Below are 16933 nucleotides of genomic sequence, written 5' to 3'. Positions count from 1 at the left end.
CTGACTCGGGCTCATGGGGCTTGGGTTGCTGGCCATAAAAGTATGGTGTAGACATTCAGGCTGAAGCCCGGGCTCTGGGACCTTCTCCCCATGGTTTTTCTATCATATCCATTTAGATGGCAAGGTCTTTGAGCTAGGGGTTATCTCCCACTGTGTGTATATATACCGTCTAGCACAATGGGGCCTCGGTCTCAGCTGATGCAACCATAATACAAATATTAAACTAAAATGGCATCTTCCAGTTGACCCATAGGAATGTGTGTTCAAGCTGAAGCCAAAATATGATACTTTTGCCAGAAATATGTCTCACAGCTCTGGCAGTGCCTGGTGTCCTCTAAGTGGGCATATATTACATTTATACTTACTTTAAGGCTACTTTACACTGCCCTAGGGTGCAAAGAGACCCTAGTGTAAATAAGCATCAGGACTGTTGTGTGCATGCCCCTAGTTCTGGAATAGTCCATCATATGCTTAGCACAGACCTGCAGGGGTGCATGGGATCAGACCCTCAGCTGGTTTAAATCCAAATCACTGGAGCGACACTGATTTACAGCAGGTAAGGAACTGGCTCATTTCCCCTCTCTTTTCGGGTGTTTTTAATGGAGTTACATTGGCAGTGATGAATCAAGCTGTTCACATTTTCATCCAGAAACAGGAAAGTCTCCATCGCTTAGAAGAGTTATTCCTGGCTAATGGAAGGGCGCGCTCCACAAATGTTGCTTCCAAGTGTCACCCATGAGATTTGTCTTTGCGCAGAGTCTGCAATATGATGCAATTAAAAACAAACATCCCCCTGTTTAGGAATCAGAGCACATGACGGATGGGCCCATGGCTCACTGTTGCTCTGTAGAGGACTGGTAGCGGAATTAAGATGGGTGATAGCTAGCTGCTGTCAGCTAGAGTGTACCATGCACCACTTAAAGTTATATGTTTCCAGTCTCTGGAAGCCAGTTTTGCCACACGCTGATGTTCAAAGATGGACCCCTGATAGATCTTCCTCCACCACAATCAGTGGGGACGTTAGCATCCCTGATATTTGTCTTGTTATCTATAAAGGAACACAAATATTTGGCATTGCTTAGTATTTGTCATTAGTGCAAGAGACTACAACAGTGCCTCCATGCCCCGCTGCATTGTCTAAATTAATCCACTGAGGCATATTGAATCACTTAATCATGGCGGAAACGTACTGCTTTGGAAAGGCATGCTCTCCCTTCATTAGATTTAATATATTTCTCATTATACAAATCTGCCACTGCGACAATAAGTCTTGTTCATAAATCAGTTTGCCCTTTTGCTTTGCAGTCGCGGAGAACTTTCATCAAAGAAGACATAAATGGAACCTGTAAGACAGGAGGTCACACTAGCTCTAACCAGATATTAATATCTATTCATTAAGCATATTTTAATAGCACATTTTAATAGCCTCTGTAAAACAATTATGGTCTCTTCTTTTCTTCCCCTTTCTTCCTGTTGGCATTTTCACATTTCATTTCCTGTAAAAAGAGAAAGTGTTATTATTTATTGTTTGTTTCATGATAGTGTCTAGAAGCCCCATTGTGCTAGGCGCTGTACATTAGAGATAGTCAAATTTTTTATTTTTCAGAATTTCATTAATGTTTCTTCATTAAACATTTGTGGAAATGTTTCAAAAATTAAAAAAAAAATCAATGCAAAATTTTCAGCACTTTCTGACCAATCCTTCTCCAAATGTGCATATAAAAATAAACTTGAAATTTGCTCATCACTTTCCCAGTGGGTTGTGTCTCTAGATCTTTTGTTTCAAGACCATGAATCAGTTATTTACACAACATTGAGGGTCAATAGGCTATGGATCAATGCACAATAAAATCACAAGCTGGAGCACCATATTACCTTATGCAGTATTTACCTCCGAGATTATTCTGCCCTGGATAGTGCAAGGCTTTTACAAATTTTAAGAGGCTGAGAAATTAATTTCTGACAAACACTGCAAAATACTTTGGGCAAAATAAGGGGATAAGTTCTGTCCTAAGTTATACCCAAGCAGCTGCTGCCTCCTCCTCCTTCTTCATTCTTCATTAAATTAGTGTCCAGGAGCTCCTACAAAAAATTAGGGTACCATTGTACTAGGCCTTGTACACACACTTAGTGTATATATAGACTGCCACCACATCCAGAGAGGCCGTCCTGCCTCCCTTCTCCGTGTCTTGCTCTCCCACACTCAGTACAGAGCATGTTTCCTCTTCAAGAGGGCTACACACTAAACCTGTGTGGTGTTAGTAAATCTGAGTAATCACTCTGTTCCCCTGACGCAATCTCCTGTGTGTTATTTCATTAGCCAATTAAGATGTAAGAGCTCAGAAAAGCTCACCTCAGTGAGTGAATAGACTCTGATTTTAATTATTTGGAGGGGCTTTGGTGGAGCTACACCTATGTTCCCCTTATTTTTCCCTCTTCTCCATAGGTTCCTGCATTAGGAACATAGGAACTGCCAAAATGCATTGGACCAGGGATCCATTTAGTTTAGTATACTGCCTTTGACAGCTACCAGCACTGCCTTAGTTAGAGCAAAGAATGCTGTCAGGAACATGGGATTCTCCTCCTGATTCTGCTGCTAGCTCACAGAATGACATTAAAGATTCATAGATTTTTAAAGGCCAGAAAGGACCATTGTGATGGCCTAGCTCAAGGGTGGCCAACCTGTGGCTCCAGAGCCACATGCGGCTCTTCAGAAGTTAATATGCGGCTCCTTGTCTAGGCACCGACTCCGGGGCTGGAGCTACAGGCGCCAACTTTCCAATGTGCCGGGGGTGCTCATTGCTCAACCTCTGGCTCTGTCACAGGCCCTGCCCCCACTCCACCCCTTCCCGCCCCCTCCCCTGAGCCTGCCTTGCCCTCGCTCCTCCCTCTCTGCACTAGAGCCTCCTCCATACCATGAAACAGCTGATTGGGAGGTGTGGGGTTGGAGGGGGAGGCACTGATGTGGGGGGAGCTAATGAGGGGGTTGCTGATGTGTTACTGTGGCTCTTCGGCAATGTGCATTGGTAAATTCTGGCTCCTTCTCAGGCTGAGGCTGGCCTAGCTGGCTTGTTGCAGCACACAGGCCAGAAAACTTCCTTTCATTAATTCCTGTTTCATGCTCAATAGCTCTGCTTGAACTAGAGCAGATCTTTTAGAAAAACATCCAATATTGATTTAAAAATTGCCAGTGATAGAGAGGCCAACACAACCCTTGGTAAGTTGTTTAACTGATTAATTACCCTCACTGTTAAAAATGTATGCCTTCTTTCTAGTCTAAATTTGTCTAGCTTCAATGATCCAGCGACTAATTCTTGTTATACCTTTTCCTGCTAGACTGAAGAGCTCTCAATTATTAAATTTTTATTCCATATGTAGGTAATTATAGACTGTGATGAAGTTGCACCTTAATCTTCTCTTTGATTAAAGAGATTGAGCTCCTTGAAATTAATGTTCTCTGTGCCTTAGTTTCCAAGGATAAGAGCCAAAGTGACTTAAGAGCCTAAATCCTATTGTTTTAATGGGACTTAGGTGCTTAAATTTCTTAGGTGCTTTCAAAAGTGTTACCTCTAATCTATACAATAAGAATAATAATACTCATGAGCCTCCCAAGATGGGTTATCAAGTGTAATTAATTGTGAGCCACTCTGCAGTCCTTGGATGAAAACTACTTAGTAAATGCCCCAAAGTCATATAATTACAATGACTTATTTCCAGAAGACATCCCAGACCGGATGTCCATTGCAAGTCAATACAATACATTTATGACCATGTCTCTACAGAGTCTTTGCACTGAGGGTATTTCTTAGGTGCCAGTGGACTGACATGGAATGATGACTACTGGGAACAACCCAGAAGTCTAGCTATCTTATGTTTTTATACTGACACTCATCTCCATGGTATAGAAAATGCCAAATTACTTCTCCCAAGAGTTGCTGGGCAAGAGTGTATCATTGTGTTTGTGGCTGCGTTTTGATGTCCTACTATCATAGCTAATTTTGTCCTTTACAAATGTGGCAGCAATTTTGCAATCTATTGACTTGACTTTTTTCTCATAAATATGCTGCCTGTTGGATGCATAATTCAAATTCACATAGAAATCATGAGCTGTTTGCTTTAGCAAGAGCTATAATTTAAGCGTAACCTCAGTAGAAAGCCATTCAGTGCCAGATCCCTGTAAAGTGTAATTTAGTCTGGCTATGCAATCTCACCATTCTAATATGGGAGCTTGTTTGCTAAATAATTCTCACAGAGTCTTGCTCAGAGCGCTGGTTTTATGCAGAGTCGTCATCTTCCCCCCTCCCCGCTTCTCCCCGAAACACATAAACGTTGCCAAGGTAAATGAGCGCTCTTTGGAAAGCTATTACTGCCATGCAGTTTTCATTTGAAAATGTCACAATAAAGCAATGTTCTTTGATGCTGAGAAGTGTGCCAAGTTAGAGCATGATAAAAACAGCAAATAAAATAAAATAATACGTCAGAAGAACTTGAATGAGAAAACAAAATGACATTTTTTTTTAAGTCCGCGTTTCTTTCTTCTGTGCACCAGTCTGTCATTTGAGATCAGCCAGTTTTCTTCACTTCTACAACATGAGATGAGTCCAAGCCGTGAAATTTGGCTTCTCAGTCAGATGCAACATCCCTAGAGTTTGGGGCAGTCCATTACAAAGATAAACCCTGAGCTGTGAAGCTCATTTTTTAATCTGGATTCAAAGGCATTTGGGCCTGGTGGTCTAGATCAGTCCACTAGAGAGGGAGATCCCAGTTGTGAAACTCACAGCCAAACCCACTTCCTGATATGAACTTCTGCATAATTTTGGAAAAGGGGGTTTAATCTGGTGTTCCAGTTCCAACCATCTCTATAATTATAATCCCTGTATTCCTAATGTGGAGAAAAGGAGCCAGGATATTTTCTGGGGAGCATCCTTGATTCTCTAACCTGCTCAGAATAGAAGGGAGATAAACCCTCAGACTGAAGAGCATAATCCAACCTTTAACTGAGGGGTTTAGGGAGAAACTTTCCCTATAGGCTGGTTATTCCATAATTGCCCAGAAGGGATTTCCTTGAGCAGCTGATGTGGGCCACTGTTGGAGGCAGGATACTGGTTTAGATGGACCCTTGGTCTGATCCAGAATGGAAATCTGGTGTTTCTGTGGTTCCCTGTCCATCTAGAAACTAATCATGCTGACTTTCAGAGCATGGTGGGTGGCTCATCTATTGACCTAAACTTTAAATAACTACTATTAATAATAATAATAACCCATAAATAAAGGTATATCTGTCACAAAAAGTTTATTTGTGCAAAGTGAAAGGGTAGTGATTTTGTATTTTTACTTAGTGGCAATTATGATTTCTGGTTGAGGAGCAGGGAATCATTCTAAAGGAATTAGATTGGGAGTGTAGTTCACTGCAAACCATTGCCAAAAGAGGCATTATAAAATTCTTTGCAGAAGGAATCTTCTTTTTAGCATATGCACAATGTGTCTCAGGTGACATGTGACCAGAATTCATCACCAGATTTGGTCTGCATCATTAGCTCCCCCGGCCTGGGCCGGGTATTGATGGGGAGCACAACACGAATGCCGATCAGGATGAATAAAAAACATCTGCCACATTGAGAAGAGATGTTAGTAATGTTGATTTATGGAAGATGCTCAGATATTGTAGTGAGAAGGGTGGTATAAGAAGCTGTTGAGAAGAGAAGAGAAGAGAAGAGAAGAGAAGGTCTTAAAGGTGAAATTTAGAGTTAGATCATCAGCTGATGTAAATCTATGTAGCCCCAAGGAAATCAATGTAGCTACATCAGGTTACAATAGCCGGGGATATGGCCTTTCAAAAGGGGAAAAGGCTCAGTAACTTGGATAAAACTGGTTTCAGAGTAGCAGCCGTGTATGTCTGTATTTGTGTATTTGTGGCACCTTAGCTCATGAAAGCTTTTGCTCAAATAAATTTGTTAGTCTCTAAGGTGCCACAAGTACTCCTTTTCTTTTTGGATAAAACTGTGGAGGGAAGGGATGGGCAGATAAAGCAAGAGAGCTTCCAACTCTAGAGTCAGTGAAAGGGGATAGAAAGGAGGCCAGGCTCGAGATGTGGACTGAGCCAGCAGAGTCATCATAGCTGGCTCACATTATTGACGTGTTTTTAATTAATTAATTGGCTTTCATATAGGAAATCTGTTGTCTTGGTGCAAGTGTCCCAGGGATGTATCATGCAGGTGTCATTAGTGAGCCATTACTGGCTCAGGGGGTGATCAGGGAAATGATTTAATCAACCCTCACTGGCTCAGAGATTTAAGGAAAGTGCAAGATACACCAGGTACCGAGAGAAAAGACAGTCTTCACACGCTGTTACAAGGAAGCTCTCAGTCGATTGGTTCTGGAGCAGCAGTACTCCGGTGTCTTAGGGCTAAAGCTATTTAGTCTTGGTATGTCTCTATTCTTCTGGTCGTATTAAGGACCTTGAGATTGATGAAGATTATTATATAAGAGCTAGTTATTATTTATTATTATTTTATTTTTATTACTGCTGCTGAAAGCCGAAGCTGAGGTGGCTCTTTGTAAGAGATGACCATTATGTTCAAAATAATTCTTGATCTATTCTTTTCTTGTGTAAGTGGGAAATTAATCAAAAGAAGAGGAACACTTTTTTTTTCTTTAATACTAAGGAAGCAGTAAGGACTGCTGTATTCTCTCAGTTTCTGTAGACTGCACAGTGTTACTCAAAATCTTTTAGCATTAGGTATAAGTATGCAAAAAAGACTAGAGGGAACAACCTTGAAAATCTACTGCCAGTAGAAAGGGGAATGCAACTTAATGAAAGTACAACAGGGATTTAGAGCTGCTCACATATCTAGGCTGCCTGTTGAAAAGCATGTTATACCAAAGATCACAGTAGCATGTTATCTTTTTCCCCAGAATCCCTGGGAAGTCTGAGGATCACAAGAGCCCATTTTTACATCTGATGACTCATGACCTTTGAAGATCTTTGCTCCCTGCTGTACATGGACACTAAAGATCCACAAAAGACTTGAAAGATTCCTCAGGACAGATACGGTAGTTTGCTGCCTCTGAATCAAGCACTGTATGAGTTTTATCTGATGCTGCAAAATAGCTCAAGGCCTAACTTTGTGTCTAAGTTTTGCCTACCAGCTTTTAGGTATCACTAGTCTTCACTGATCCAGACTCTGTTATGGACATTGCAAATGGAAATAGGCATATTTGATCACTGTCCCTTCTTACCTTTCCAGCCAATGCACAAGTCATTAAAGCAGCACAATCTGCTCATCTCCAGTAGAGTTGGCTGGGGAATGCTTTTTGCCCCCATGAAAATTTTCAGCAAAAAGAAAATTGCTGTCCACTAAAATATTTGGGTTTTAATCAAAAATAACTGGAAACTTTGGTTGTGAACAGAATTGTTGGTGTTGTTTGACGTATCCTCCTGAAGAACAAATTTCCTTAATGAAAATTTCTTTTTTGACAAAACTCCGCTTGCGGTGATAAAATTAGAATGGTGCTGAGGATGGATGTTCCATTTCATGAACGATTTCATGGATTTGAGATCAAATGGAATCATCGCCTACTCATCCTATGCTCGGGAGACGGTTCTTTTGAATCAAATTGCAGACAAGGTATTAAAGACTCTATCCTCACATTCCACATCTCTTTCCTATTGACGCAAGAGCGTGTGTATGTGTGTTGTGGTGGGGGGTATCTCGTGAGTTCAGCGCCTAGGAATGAAGGTTATAATATGTGGATTCTGATTTTGGTGTTGCTCAGTTTTCTTATCAGTAAAAATGGGCATCAATATGACTTTGTGGTGATAGCGGTGGCACGTTGTGTGGCTTCGTTAATTAATGTTTTAAGCCCTTTGAGATCCTTGGATGGACTGAACTATACAAGTGCTAACTATCCTTATGAGGTAGGAGGAAACAGTAATAATATAAATTCCATTGGAAATTTATTCTACAGTCTACTGAATTGATGCAAAAAATAAGTTTGCCTATTTTCTATGAATCTGTACTACCCTTCCAGTCTCCTGCCCACATTAAGTGACACCCATTTATATAACTCTCTGTCTCCATTCTGCTATGACAATGGGCAGGCGATTTTTGGATTACACATTTCTTAATGTCAAGGTGCGTAAATTATCCCATACAATGAGAGCAAAAATGCAGGGTTCTTTTGTTGGCTTGTTAATAGAAATATTAGACTTGATTGTCATTTCTAAGCAGGTCATTGTGTTGAGATGAGCTCCTCTGTGTTCTTTTTCTTTGAGTCCATATAGAAATTGCTCTCTCTTTCTCTGTGATTGGTTCTTGATTTGTCCTAGAGTTACAACTGGCTTGTTCCTTTTGCATCATGGTAGGTTTCCAGCTGTGCAGTTGAAGCAATCCATGGGATTTATCATTGTTAGAGACAGTTTTATATTTCTTCAGTGCAGTTAGCTGTTCAGATGCTGGTGGTGCCATTTGTCTTATTTAATGGGGTTTTAGTCATGTGCATGAAACGTATATTTACCTCTAGGACAACACTTATTGGTGTTTCATGCTCCTCACCATAAGTGTAGTGACTGACTAGTTAGGATTTAATGCCAACCAATGCCTATATTCTTAAACCTAAACTAAGGAATCATTCTGAGATGATAACTGTTGTGTCTCCAGCTGGCATGATGGCTAGTAATGGCCTCCATTATCATCACGGACATTAGGATAATGGAAGCGCATGAATATTTTACTTTGGCATTATTGGTAGTGTGTGATAATAAACTGGAGCAGGCAGAATATTTGGGTCCCGCTGATAAACTCATCTATCTTTTGTTTACAGTGTTGTTGTGGCAGTGTTGGTCCAAGGGCATTAGGGAGACAAGGTGGGTGAGGTCATATCTTTTATTGGACCAACTTCTGTTGGTGAAAGAGACGAGCTTTTGAGCTTAAACAGAGTTTTTCTTCAGGTCGTCTTCTTCTTCTTCATGAGTTGATCTTGTCTGTTTTAGTTCATTCTAGCTATGTCTTCCCCCATGCCCCAGACACACATACTCATGTACCTAGAAAGGATCTAATTCTGATCTCACTTACACTATCTTTACATCAGTATAACTGCACTGATGTCTATGGAGTTATCCTTGATTACATGATTGTAACAGCACTAACCTCATTAGAATTACTCCTGGTTCACATGGGTGTAACCGAACTGGTCTCAAAGGATTTACACTTGTGTGAGAGCAGAAAGGCCCAAAGAATGTCAGGACGTTATTTTTAAATGGGTCTCAACTCAGCCTCTTAGTGAGACACAGCTCATAGCTGCAAGAGATCTAACTGGCATTGCTTCCAAAACCTTGGGCACAATTGCTGGGGGCTGGGAAATTGGTATCATTAGCCTGTGTAAGCAATACGCTGGACCGCAGTTCGGTGAACTGGGAGGAGTGCTGAATGTGGGTAATAGTATGAATCCCAGGCTTTCCTGATGACCAGCATCAATTAAAAATCTCTAGGGTCATTAGGGGACCTTGTGTTAAGTGTGAATGCAAGCAACCAGGATCTTGCTGAAGCACTAAGGAGCTTTCCCAGCAGTGATAGGGTATTTATTTGTGTGAAGCCCAATCAGTTCTCACTCCAGAAAGGAATAATCCCACTGTGGAAATGTACTGAAGATGCAACATAGGGGGCTGGAGAATGGTCTTCATTTGTCACATTTATTTGTTAAAAGAAGGGAACATGCTGACAGCACCCCTATTAAAACAGCTCCCCTTATTTATTAGCCCTGCCAGCATCTTTGAGTGAAAACTTTGGGGCCTTTTTTTAAAGCACTTGTCTTTCCAAAGAAGACTAACAACAACAACAAATTGGTTTTGTTTGTTATTTGGCATATGAAAATTGGTTCTTTTGTTATAACTTGTCCAGCTTCATTGCCTGCTCGCAAACACTATTGTCTTTATTACCATTATTAATCTGTATGAAAGCAAAATCTAGAGGTCCCAACTGGGATTGGTGCTGCATTATGCCAGGTGCCTTGTGTACATGTAGTAAGAGACAGTCACTGTCCGGAAGAGATGACAACTTACACAGACTATAGGTGTGATGAGGGAGTATCATTATCCCTATTTCACAGAGGGAGAACTGAGGCACAGAGAGAATAAGGGTTTATCTACATGGTGCAGCAACGTGCAGTAAAGGGTGGACCCACTGGACCCTGCTTGCCTGCACTAAAGTCCCTAATGACAGGTTTCAGAGTAGCAGCTGTGTTAGTCTGTATCTGCAAAAAGAACAGGAGGACTTGTGTCACCTTAGAGACTAACAAATTTTATTTGAGCATAAGCTTTCGTGAGCTGTAGTTCCTTTTCTTTTTTAAAGTTCCCTAGTGAGTATTAATGCAGTCCAGTGTCACACAACACTATGTTACTACGCACTGGGGAGCTTTTAGTGTGCACCAGCAGGGTCTACCCAGGGAAGTAGTGCACAACATATTGGTATGCTTTAGAAATCAAAGCCCTCTAGTGCACATTGCTGTGACAGGTAAACAAGCCCCAAGTTACTTGCCCAAGGTCACACAGACAGTTTGTGGTAGAAATGAGAACTGAACCTCCGTCTCTTTCATCCCCATCTGGGGCTTTAATTACAAGACCATATATGGTTCATGAATACGTATGTTTCCTGTTCATTTGCATGCAATGTTCTGTCAGAGCCCAGACTTCCGGCCTGGCATGGACAAATGTGCAGAGCAAGATGTGGGATATTGTGAGAACTTTTGTGAAGCTGTCACTACATCAAGTGATTAGATTAAGATTGGATCAATGGTTCTGGGGAATCTCTTTCTGGCTGTTCTGTTAAATGCCAGGTCACTTCACCACACCTGGTCCATGTTTCTCTATCTATAAAGTGGGTGTAATTACCTTTATTTCACAGGGACATAAAGAGGACTAATTAATGTTTGAAAAGAACTTTAAGCTCCACAGATGAAATGTTCTGGAGCTGCATATCATTTAAACTTGAAATTATATAGACCCTTTCCATGCATCTGCAACTAAGAGCAAGAGACTACTGGAGGATTAAGAGTATGTCTATACCGTAATAAAACATCCATGGCTGGTGCATAACAGCTGATTCAGGCTCACGGGGTTTGGGCTGCAGGGCTATAAAACTGCAGTGTAGATGTTCTGTCTCGGGCTGGAGCCTGGGCTCTGGGACCCCACGAGGGGAGCATGTGCATGCTTCGAAAGGTGTTTGAGTGTGCATGTAAATAAAGGCATGTGTCTTTTGAGTATATGTGTGAGCATGCATGTAAGGACATGTATTCATGTAAGTGTGTATGTGTAAGGCCATTTGTAAGAGCCAGGTTGGTGACCATTTATGTGTTTACATGGTACATATGTATGTACACAGGTGTGCTTGTGAGTATGTATGCAAATCAAGACTGTGGGAGAGGGAAATGCAGCAATTTAATTTATTCCACCGACATTTTTATTTCTCTAGACAGAAGAATAGATGTCAGTTTGAAACAGTCTGAAAGTCTCAATAGCTGGTTATTGATCTTAAATTTCTTCTTGATAAAAATAGGAATCAGCATATAATTGATAAAACAAACATACCCTGGGCAGCAAACAGGTTATTGATGATCTGCCTCGGGATAAAGTCATGGAGATGACCTAATTGCCTTAGTGCCCTGACTTGGGGGATTCTCTGCTGCTGCCCTGGTGCTCTGAGAGCAGCGATACATTCATTTTATGCTGGCGGGAGAATGCTGGAGTTGTGGGAGTTACCTGTTCAGCTCCATATATCTCTGTCATGATACCTCTGCTAATTACCACAAGAGCCTTCTTGACAGCTATTATTACAGGCAATTTTATCCACACTGACATGGGAGACTGAAGCCTTGTAAGCATTTAGGAGGAATTTTTTAAAAAAATAGGTCAGTTTGTGCTGTGTTTTAACTGGGCTCCCCATTAGTGTGGGTAAGTGATCAGAGAGCAATTAGTGCTTTTAGAAAAATTAGCCTGAGAACGTTCAACTAGCCACATACCTGGAAGGAAATTTCAATAGGAGAAGAAGACTTCAATGAGTAATTGACGTAAGCCATGTTCTCATTCTCTTGTATAAATGGCAAAGTCTTATCCCATCCCTTTGCTGTATACAGGGCTTTGGACAACCTAATCCCATTAAAATTAATGGGAATTGACTGTCCATATCTGCTTAGCCCTATGTTCTGAAGGATCAGTGATCATGGTACTTTCTTGCTAGACCTGTTTCACAGAGCATTATACAGGAGACATATGCAAATACCCACCTGTTATTACTGAGCATATGAGTGTGCTCAGCAAGGTGCATTGACAAGAAAAAAAATGTGTAATATCTACCGCAGAGAGACATGAGATATTTCCATAGGGAATGTGATGCCTCTATGGTTTCTTTAGTCAGGTCCATTGTTAGTCCCCGGAGACAGGAAGTTGTAGAATCCATTGCAAGATATCTCGGAGTACAGAAAACCGAGGCAGTTTGTTCTAATGACTGCAACCCTGCTGTAGAGTCCCAGGAAGGGATTCTCTCAAGCCAAGAGCCACAGGGCACACGTCCACAAACCTTCCGGGGTCTGGTCCATTCAAGGAAATCTGCAATGATTTGTTCTTCCTGCCTCTTCATTGGTTGTTGTATCCAGCTGTTGTCTATAGGCTTAGGGCTAGAGTACACTGGAAGCTCTACAGTGGTGCAGCTGTGCTGCTGTAGCACGTGTGGTGAAGATGCTTTATGCCAGTGGGAGAGAGCTCTCCTGTTGGTGTAATAGAACCACCTCCGCAAGAGGCAGTAGCTAGGTTGGTGGGAGAAGCTCTCCTGCCAACATGGCGCTGTCCACACTGGCATATAAGTCGGTGTAACTTACGTCATTCAGGGGGGAAGCTTATTCAGATCCCAAGCCACACAAATTATACCAACATAATCTATAGTATAGACAAGCCCGCATTCTTAGATTATTAGCTGTTCAAGGCCAGGACATTGTGTCTTTCTGTTAGTAGTTTCTACTGCACCTAGAACAAAGACACTATGGTAATACTACTAATACTAATGCTAATACTTCAATATTTCACTTCAATGAAACTTTGTTTGCACCATAAGCTATGCAAATATTATCAAAGTGTAAAAATGAACTAGATCCCTCAGGTGTCTGTCAGAGAATGCTAAGATCCACCCAGGGCAGGGCTACTTGCTGCATTTGGAGTCTGATCCCCTCTGTCCATTTCGGTGTGCTTTTCCTGTAGGCTCTTTGCTACATAGCCTCCTGCCATCTCAGCCGTCTCTCTCCTTAGCCTTAGTGTTAGAAACCGCATATGGAAGGGGCATTTCGGCCTCTGGCTCTTCATAGTCAAAACAAACAATAGACATATTGCTTCCACTCTACCCTCTCTTATTCCGGCTGCAGGTTTTATGTCAGGTCACATTTAATTTCTGATAATGTGGTAGGTTTGTGTCTTATATCGGAGAGAGTAAAACAAACAACCCCTCCCCCCCCCAACACACAACTTTTTAATATCTGTTGCCATCCTGATGGAAAATGACAAGCCCTAGAAAATATTTTCCAAGTGCCAGTTACTCAAAGGACAAGTAGATGCCACTACCATTAATGTTAATAGCACTTGCGATGCTCTGGAACATTGTGGAACAATGCACCTCCATGCTCTTCAATAAAACAATTAGTACCACCAAGCCAAGGTTGTATCCTCTGCTAAAGGATAAGCTCATTAACCTTCACAGTGTCAATGTGTTCTCACTTTCAGATTCAACTTAATTAGTGTCCAAGGTAATATTTAAGAGCACACTTCACATCTCATTCTTTGTATGAATGTATTAGCTGATCATAAACAGAGCAGCCCTTTGAGGCTCTAAGAAGTAAGAAAGTGGGCGAGATGAAACATGCAAAGGGAGAGAGAGAAAGACACCACAATCTGAGCTAGGGCAAGACACAGAGACTTAAAGGTGTCCCTACAGATGAACAAGGGGAAGAAAGAAAATGGTGTATCAAAATCTACTCCCACTTTTGGTGGTGTAAAATGGAAGTGAACTAATGACATCTATAGAGTTACACTAGTAAAAAAGTCAGTGTAAGTAAGATCAGAATCAGGCCTAGAATGTTATCACTTTAATATTAATAACACTTTGTTCAGCTGTAATATTGTCCACTCAAGGTTCTGCGAGCTCTCCATAAGACAGGGAGGAAGGATGGTCTTGTTCTGAAAGGACTGGCCAGACACTAAGGTCATCTGAGGTCAATTCCTGGTTTGGCCATAGACTGCCTGGGTGACCTTGGGCAAATCATTGAATAGCTCTGAGCCTCAGTTTTCCACCAGTAAAATGGAGATAATAATCCTTCACTTTACTCACCTTTTGTGTGTTTAGACTGTAAACTCTTTGGGGCAGACATGGCATACTTTGTGGTTCTACAGCGTCTAGCACAAAGCGGCCTTCATCTCAGTTGTGGCCTCTAAACATTTGTGCTATAATAATAATAACTATTGATTAAGCCTCCCAACACACAGGCAGAGTAAATGAACAATATCCACCCTGTGGATGTGTTTAAGATGCCTGGTACTATAAATAATGTCAAGTATTTAGTCATTATTCCCGCTACCCCAGCATGTTCATAAATCTATTTTATAGCCCTTTAAAATGCTGGTGATACGAAATCCCATAGTGAAGCACCACCCTGTATATGTCAGATGTAGGGTAAGTGTTGGAGTGGGTGGGTGAGATTCTGTGGCCTGCGTTGTGCAGGAGGTTGGACTGGATGATCGGGGTGGTCCCTTCTGACCTTGGTATCTATGAATCTATGACTAGGGGACATTACTCCAGTTTTTCATTGTTGTAACTCTTGGTTTCATTGTGGTGATTCAGGTGGGCAGGTGGTGATGATCCCCAGGCAGATTCAAAAGGCCTGATTCTCATTTACACGAAGACTGCTCTGGCACAATAAAGTGGTCTTTACATGCATAAAAATTACATTTACACTCACTTTAAGACCCTTTTACACTGCCAGAGAAGTGTAAAGGGGCCTTAATGTTAATGAGAATCAGGCCCTATATATCCAGAAACCAAACTCTGTGTACAAGTCCTCACCTGAATAGAATTATGGAGCACATTCATGTTTAGAGTACTGTGACAATATTATGTATTTAATCCTCACAGGTGTATGTTATCCACATTTTACAGAGAGGCAAACTTAGGCAGAGACTCTGGGCCAGATCTTTGGATGGTGTAAATCAGTATAGCTCCATTACATCAGTGGATTTAGGGTGATTTAAACTACGTAGGGAGCTGGCCCAGTGTGGTAAAAGCCAAAGGACCTTATTATCAGAGATGCTAAGTAGCCAAAAGTGCAGTTGACTTCTATGGAAGGTAAGGGGAGTTCAACACCTCTGAAAATGGGCCCATTTCTTTAGATGCCTAAGCTAAGATACGTCTGAAAATCGTTAACTTAAAGAACTTGTCCAAGGCTACACAGAAAGCCTGATTCTCTACTGCTTTGTACATGGTGTCATCATTTATGCCGGTGCAAAGTGAGTTTAAAATGCCACCAAATAAGGTTTTGAACCTACGTTGCCCAGGTGAAAATGACTACAGAAAGTTCTCAGCAATATAGAAGGAAATCGAGGGAGACAGTTTCTGGTCTGGGATCAGCAGTCAACTGTTCTGGCACACAGTCCTTCGCTGAAGCTACTAGATCATGCCTCTCAAACTCTCTTACTTGAACTACCAAGTGAAAGACTCTTTTCAAAATTCTAGTATAATCCTGATTTATTTTTCCCCTTAAGGACAGACCTGAATAAAAAAATTGGATACTATCTCTTGGGATGCTATAACTGCAAAGTTATGTAGAGGAGTCTAAGTCCTGGGCGATGGAACTCATTGGGGCCCATGATGCTGGCAGTCAGGCAGACATCACATCCACATCCAGTGTCCCATCCCTTTCCCCTTAATTGCCAGTCTTTCATTGTATGTGTCAAAACCACAAGTCTTCTCTTCAGCAGACAAGTACAATGCAGGCTGTGGTTTTATTTGTGTGTGTGTTTCCATAATATCCTCAGCAAAAGACGTGTCATCAATCACAGCTGACAAAAACAAAGAAGAAAAATGGTCTATTATTTAACACGGCAGAAAGATTAGAGATGATTTCACCAGGGTTTTCATTTTGTAATATCTCAGATAGATAGATTTCCAGTAACTTTTCATTTTCAGCATTGATTATTAATAGGTATGCCTCCATGTTCTAATTTTGTATTTGTAGGTGTATTTAGGTTTATGTTTCTCATGGTTTTTTAAAATGTCTCTAGCAACCATTGATGGGCTTGAGATAGTGGGTGGGTTATTAATTATTATTATTATTTTCTTTTTTACTGACTACTGCTGTTACTACAGTAGCGCCTTGAGGTCCCAACTACATGTAGTACAAGTACCCTAGCAAGAGAGAGTCCCTGCTCCAAAGAGCCACAATCTAATAAATATACACAATTAGAAAGGAATTATTACCAAACTCACTGAATTTGATTTCCTGGATGACAGAAATACTATGAAAGGGCCAGATCATGACCATGCTTATTAAGCTAGAATGTGAGTTTCCCTGCCCACGTTCCCCCCTCCCCCCAAACTGTCCCACAAACATACTAAAAGCCATTAAAATATCAACACAAATTCAAATGCCAAGATATTCAGGTCCCTTTGGTAATAGGAGTCGTCTCAGTGGAAAAGATCTATTAAATCGCATCAGGACCAGAGAAGGATTGTTTCCCACAATCTATCCTCTTCCACTCTCATTTTACATGTCCTGTTTACAGTGGACATCTGGAGAGCTCAGGTTAATAGAAACCCTCACTGGCAGGAAAAATTCTCTGATATTCATTGTAAATCTTCCTTAGCTCAGTTACCCTCCTATCATGCCATCCCTTCTCCCACCC

The 16933-nt window shown here is 41.3% G+C and overlaps 1 long non-coding RNA gene across 1 annotated transcript in view; it reads left to right on the top strand.

The window, feature by feature from the left end:
• LOC119848789 overlaps window positions 1-7616 on the top strand; it is a 110618-nt gene extending 103002 nt beyond the window's left edge. The window contains exon 4 of the long non-coding RNA XR_005290338.2: window positions 6916-7616. This is a non-coding gene — a long non-coding RNA (uncharacterized LOC119848789). The remainder of the gene's footprint in view (window positions 1-6915) is intronic.
• The last annotated feature ends 9317 nt before the right edge of the window (window positions 7617-16933 follow it).

The sequence above is a fragment of the Dermochelys coriacea genome, chromosome 26 (assembly GCF_009764565.3).
Source record: "Dermochelys coriacea isolate rDerCor1 chromosome 26, rDerCor1.pri.v4, whole genome shotgun sequence".
NCBI classification, from domain to species: domain Eukaryota; kingdom Metazoa; phylum Chordata; order Testudines; family Dermochelyidae; genus Dermochelys; species Dermochelys coriacea.
This window is presented reverse-complemented; position numbering and strand designations above follow the sequence as displayed.